Below are 7,091 nucleotides of genomic sequence, written 5' to 3' on the forward strand. Positions count from 1 at the left end.
TTTTTTGCCCCTGTGTTTGTAGCAGGTGGGTGCTAGTTGCGGTGCATGGGCTTCACATTGCTGTGGCTTCTTCTGTTGCAGAGCCTGGGCTCTAGGGCAGATGGCCTACAGTCATTACAGCTCCCAGGCTCTAGAGCACAGGCTCTGTAGTTGCTCCAAGGCATGTGGGATTTTCCCGGACCAGGGATCGAACCTGTGTCCCCTGTATTGGAAGGAAGATTCTTTACCACTGAGCCACCAGGGAAGTACTAATATTTTATTCTCGCTCCTCATGGTATTGTTTTGCTCATTCCATTTTGGAAATTATATTCTTTGAGTAGGATGAAGAGGAGGAACATTTGGTTTTGGCAGCATGGTCCACAGTAAAACATTAAAACAGTGATTTTGGGGTGACGGCTCTTTCTGATACCACTCAGTATAGTAAAGACTTTTATGCTAAAAAAAGTCTCATTGCAGCACAGTTATTATTGTATATAAGCACCAACTACATGCAGACAATAGTTATAACAATGACTTTTACACTAGAAGACAGATGATCCAACTTTTGGTCCTCATGTACTAAGATGGAAATTAAACAGGCATAAAGTGTTAAAGACAAAAACAAAATACAAAAGTCCCCCCGAACAAAAAGCACAACAGGACTTATACTATCAGGGAAAACATACATTCAGAAGCCAGACTTGGGTAGTGGAGCCCACTGAGTTCAGAAATGACCGGCATTGGTTTGCAGCAACAGTGGGATCAGTCAAAGGAAGTCATTGGAAACAGCTGTCTTCTTAGAACACATAAGCATATTGGATTAGTGGCTCAGAGGCAAGTCCTAGAATTTCTTCAAACAGTAACACAGGGAAAGAATATCTTGTTGGTTGTTTGGGAATGATTATAAAGCAGACATTGGATGTCGGAGTCTGGAACTCAGTGGACAAGAGGAGTTCATGCTCTGCTTTTCCTCTTCTCTTGGAGCTCTTTCTGCTCTGCTCACCTCTCTAAATGAGGTGGTCTCTCTTCTCTCTCCTTCTTTCTCTCCCTTTCTCTCCTTCTTTCTCTCCCTTTCTCTCCTTTACACAGTCTCCCCATTCATTTAAGCCCCAAGGTTATATGTCATCCCTGATCTTGATCCTGAGTTCCAGATTTGCATTTCCGCTCACGTACCATACTTTCTTATCTTATTAACACTTTAAATTTGATATGGCCCAAAGAGAAATTTTAATCATCCTTTCACCCCCAATCTACTTTTTCCCTAATCTTTACTATCTTAGTTTTCTTAAACCAAAAACCTGGAACGCACTCTTCTCTTTCTTCTGTTATCCTCTGTTTCTTCTCACCTGCCCTCTATCCAATCCCTCTGATTCTCCTTCTTTCCAAACATTATTTCACATCTGCCCACTTTTATCTCTGATATACAACCCTGGTCCAAATGGCCATCTTCTCGTATCTTGATTTCTCTGAGGGTCTCTGGCCTTTTCTCTTGCCCACTTACATTCTGACCTCTACATAGCAGCTGGAGTCATCATTATAGAATGTAAATCAGATCCATCATCCCCTGCTGAGTCCCTCCTCCCTCCAAAACATCCTACCTCACTTGCTGCTGCTGCTGCTAAGTCGCTTCAGTCGTGTCCGACTCTGCGACCCCATAGACGGCAGCCCACCAGGCTCCCCTGTCCCTGGGATTCTCCAGGCAAGAACACTGGAGTGGGTTGCCATTTCCTTCTCCAATTAAGGCCCAAATTCCTTACCTTGGCTTACCAGGCCTCATGTAATCTATCTTGCTTCCTTCTTTGTCATCATTTTAAACCCTTTCCCCTTCTCACTGCCTTTCTTTCTGTTTCCTGAAAATGCCAAGTTCATTCCTGCCTCAGAGCCATTAAACTAGCTGTTCCCTGAGCCAGGAATGCTCTTTCCATAACTGCTTCCTTCTTATTATTCAGGTCACAGCTCAATTATCACAAAGGAACTCAGTTGCCTCGCTTCTATAATGTACGCAAACCAACAAATCTGAAGTAGTTACTCCATCACATCACTCTGATTTACTGTCTTTATAGCCTTATTATTACCTGTTATTTCCTTGTTTTATTTGTTTGTTTTCTCCCTGTACTAGAATGTAACAATAGTAAGAACAAGGATTTTTGTCTTTCTTGTAAACTGGCACTGTTAGAACAGTGTCTGGAATGCTTTTCTTTTAAACATCAATTGCATGCTCTAATTTAGTGCCCCAGAAGAGAGAGCTTTAAAGATAGAATATCACAAGCCTCATTAAAAATGTCTCATACCTAATGCTGTTTAATGGGAGAAGGGTACATCCAACAACTGTTGTTTAGTAATGGGAAGGATGTCTAATGGAACAGCTGTTTTCAAAAGAATCTTAATAGCTCTAGACTTCTGATTCAGGGGATGAATGAATAAACTTAAGGAGCTCTTCTGAGCAAGTGCTATGCTAGGGACAGTCATAGGATAAGATAGGAGATAAGAAATGGTGGAAGAGAGCCAACTCATTTGTCCAGCTGATCATACTATGAAGGGTTGGGAGAATAGAACACAGAGATAATATTAAAATAGAAATTATTGGAAAAATACAAGTTACAGATGGATAGAATCCAAATCGATTGCACAAACAGAGATAGTTACTATAAAACATGATTCATGCCTTCAAGGAAACTTAAGTATAAAAACGAAAGTGAACGTATATACAGTTAAGTGGAGTCCAAAATGCTTCTTGGACTAGCCTAAGCCACACCTTCAAGCCAGGCCACTTGATTTTAGCCCTTAAATAAATCTGACTGTGGGAGAACTGCTTAGAAACGTAGCTTTACTAAAGATTTAATGAGAAAACAGAAAAGTGAAGTGTTAGTCACTCAGCCGTGTCTGACTCTTTCTGACCCTATCGACTATAGCCCGACTCTTTGGGACCCTATGGACTATAGCCCGCTAGGCTCCTCTGTCATGGGATTCTCGAGGCAAGAATATTGGAGTGGGTTGCCGTTTCCTTCTCCAGGGGAGTCTCCCCAACCCAGGGATCAAACCCAGGTCTCCTGCATGCAGGCGTATTCTTTCCACCACCAAAGCCCAGAAAAACAGAGGGAGAAGTCATATAGCAAAATAACCTAAAACTCCACTCTTTTTCTCTTTCTTATAATTCCCTTAGTCCTTCCTCAGCAGCCTTTCTAATCACCTTGCTTAGTCCTCTTTTCCCCATCCCCCTTCTCGAGCCACGTTGTGTAGTATTCTTAGCAAACCAAAATCTAATTGTCAGCCAAACCATGATCACCTGTTGTTTCTCAAATGAATTTAGCATGGTCGGTCTAGGGGTGTGGGTGGGGAGAATGACTCAACTTTTATGCCACAGATATGTCTGGACACTAATTAAATATTATTAGAGCTTAAGTTTCACACTGGTGTTTAGTTGGAGATAAATCTGAAAAGATAGCTCAAGACATGATTAGCTTTGAATGCCGCCCCATTTTTACTTTTGGTATGTCAATAGGGAATTTTGAAGATTTTCGAACAGAGATGCTTCATGATCAGATTTGTATTACAATAAGATAAGCCTGGGAACAATATGAAGGATGAATTGGAAAAATAATCCACCAAAGACAGGAGCATATTTGCAACTATTTTAAAGTTATTCAGTGATGAAGTTATAAAATAGAGTGATGGGGATAACATGGAGAAGTTGATTTCTAAACACACTTAAAATTCAAGAATCCTCAGAATTTTAAGTTTGAATAAATGTAGAAGGTTGAGAGGGTCCTCTTGTTTCTAGCTTCAGTAACCAGTAGGAGAGTGATACAATTAAGTGAGTTAGGGAGTGTAAACAATGAATAGCTGCTCCATTTTTGTATGTACTTTATGGTTTGCTTTTGTGGGCAGAGAAAATGATTTAGATGTCAAACCGGACAAGTGTGAGTAGGAAAGCAATACACCCGCATGAAGATGTACAGCATTTGGAAATGCAGGTGTGAGGTTTAAAGGAAAGGTCAAAGCAAGAGGAAATTAGCAGTACAGATGATGATGGAAGCTATGGAAGCAGATAAATGATGCATGAGCAAGTGTGAAGCTGGGAGAAAATAGTGCTAAGAACAGGTACATAAGGAAGTATTACATTTAAGATATTTGTGAAAAATAGGAACAGAAACAGATTGACCAAGAGTTGTCAGAAGGAGGACTGTCGATTAAAAGACCATTATTATTATTTTTTACATTATTTATTTTTTTAATATAAATTCATTTATTTTAATTGGAGGTTAATTACTTTACAATATTATATTGGTTTTGCCATACATCAACATGAATCCACCACAGGTATACATGTGTTCCCCATTCTGAACCCCCCTCCCCACTCCCCGCCTCTGGGTCGTCCGAGTGCACCAGCCCCAAGCATCCTGATAGTATGCATGTTTCAGTGCCATTCTCCCAAATCATCCCACCCTCGCCGTCTCCCACAGAGTCCGAAAGTCTGTTCTATACATCTGTCCCTTTTGCTTGTCTCGCATACAGGGTTATCATTACCATCTTTCTAAATTCCATATATATGCGTTAGTATACTATACTGGTGTTTTTCTTTCTGGCTTTCTTCACTCTGTATAATAAGCTCCAGTTTCATCCACCTCATTAGAACTGATTCACATGTATTCTTTTTAATGGCTGAGTAACACTCCATTGTGTATATGTACCACAGCTTTCTTATCCATTCATCTGCTGATGGACATCTAGGTTGTTTCCATGTCCTGGCTATTATAAACAGTGCTGCAGTGAACACTGGGGTACACTTGTCTCTTTCAGTTCTGGTTTCCTCAGTGTGTATGCCTAGCAGTGGGATTGTTGGGTCATAAGACTGTTCTATTTCCAGTTTTTTAAGGAATCTCCACACTGTTCTCCATAGTGGCTGTACTAGTTTGCATTCCCACCAACAGTGTAAGAGGGTTCCCTTTTCTCCACACCCTCTCCAGCATTTATTGCTTGTAGACTTTTGGATCGCACCCATTCTGACAAAAAGACCATTATTTTTGAAAAAGTGAGAACTTAGGGTAAAGAATTAGGATACATGATGTACAAGTGGTTGTGGAATTCTGATATACCATGGGTTTTTAACTACAAAACCTACTTATGATAAACTGTTCACAGTTACCAGCCCTGATTATGAAGAAGTAGGGGCAGGGTGTGGTAAAGGCGGGACAAGGGAGAAACTTCAGCTCTGATGTTGGAATAGAGAGAATTCCCATTTTCAGGGGCTTTTGGTACAAGTCTAGAAATTTAAATTAGACCTCTCTCTGCTTTCTCTATATTTTTTACTTTTAAAATGTTTTATTGAAAAATAGTTGATTTACAATATTGTGTAAGTTTCAGGTGTACAGACAATGATTCATTCTGATCAGTCACACCACCTTCTTCATACACTGAAAACAATTTTTTTTGTATGTTTCAGCTGTATTTTTACCTTTCTTGAAAAAATAAAAAATAATATGCCAAAAAGGTTGCTTTTTTTATTCCATCTTCAACATTAAAATGGCTACACAAAAATTTGCTACCTTTGGTAAGTTTTTTATGCACGCTGATATGACGACTGTCATAATGCAATCTAACAAAATTGTTTCGAATTAAGTTGAAGACAACTAAGTACTCCATCTTACAGAAAAAGCCCAACGAACCTTTTGGCCACCCCAGTGTTTTTGTCCCAACTACTCAACTTCACCATTGTAAAATAAAAGCAGCCATAGCCAGTACATGAAAAAAAAAGAGCATGACTGTTTCCCGATAAAATTTTATTTATGAAACAGATGAAGGGCTGGATTTGGTCCATAGCCTATAGTTTTCTTACCCTAGTTCCTGATCAGTCATTCTCTGAGATTGATATCTGGTCAGGGGGTGCATGTTTGACCTCAGAATAAATACGAACTAGAAATCTCCCAAGAGTTAGTTCAGTTTTGTCCAGGAGGAGATCACTTTTATCTTCAGATCTTGATCGAGGTGTGGTAAACATCAATCTGGTGATCTTTGAAGATCCAGACAAAATGAGGTGGTATTGTGAAAGCAGCAAGGGCACTTTTGATTTTGTTGAGACAGAAACCTGCATGATTAACAGAGTATCCACCAGGCGTTTTGATGTTCCTTGGGACCTTGACAACTGCATGCCATTTTTGAAGCTCCTTCATTATCTTTTTATTCACCAATTTAATTGATAAATCAATATAGTAACAAGCCAATCCCATTGATATATTTTAGTTAGAAGAAAATTATCTATATTATTTTTGTATTAATCCACAATTTGCTTATATGTCATTATTAATCACTACAATTAAAATGGACCAAAAGCATTCAAGATGAGTTACTATTACTTTTTCACTATTTAATTAACATTTTCCTGTGTGCTTCATTCAATTAGACTCTCTCCTTTAGTTACAGGTAAAAATACAATATGTATTCTTTCATTTACTTATTCATTCCTTTATTGAAATCTCACTGAGTGCCAGGTATCAACCAGAATGCAATGTGCTGGAAATACAAAGATAATCCTTCTTAATCTCTGTCCTTGAAATGCTCTCTGTCAAGGCATAATAGAGTTTCCAGAGGGAGGAACTGGTGAACAGTTTCAAATATGGCTAAAGGTAAGTCGTGAGAACAGAGGCCACTGGATTTAGCAGTGAAAAATCATAGAGAGAGCCATTTCAGTGGAGTGTCAATGTAAGTGCACACACTTTCGGATTCTTCAAACTCTCGCCTATGCTACAATACATAGATTCCCAACAATAGACCCCAAGGGCACTGTCTTTGTTTCTCACCAGACTATATGATAAACTCTAATTTCCAGGTGAATTGGACCTTAGAGCTGTATTAATCAGGACTCTAAGCTGTAAGCAATAATACCAGTTCTGCTAGGCATCAGCAGGAAAGCATTTCAAAATCTCTGGGAAGAAAGGAGACTCAGTCTCAGAAGCTGCATAAATAGGAAGTGAGTCAGAAGTCTGAAGCCAATCTAGACCTGTAAAGACACATTGCCTTGACATTGTATTTTCTAAGACTATTTTTTAGAGCAGTTTGAGGTTTATAACAAAATTGAGAGGATGATACAGAGACTTCTCATATGCTCTCTTCTC

The sequence above is a fragment of the Budorcas taxicolor genome, chromosome 6 (assembly GCF_023091745.1).
Source record: "Budorcas taxicolor isolate Tak-1 chromosome 6, Takin1.1, whole genome shotgun sequence".
NCBI classification, from domain to species: Eukaryota; Metazoa; Chordata; class Mammalia; order Artiodactyla; family Bovidae; genus Budorcas; species Budorcas taxicolor.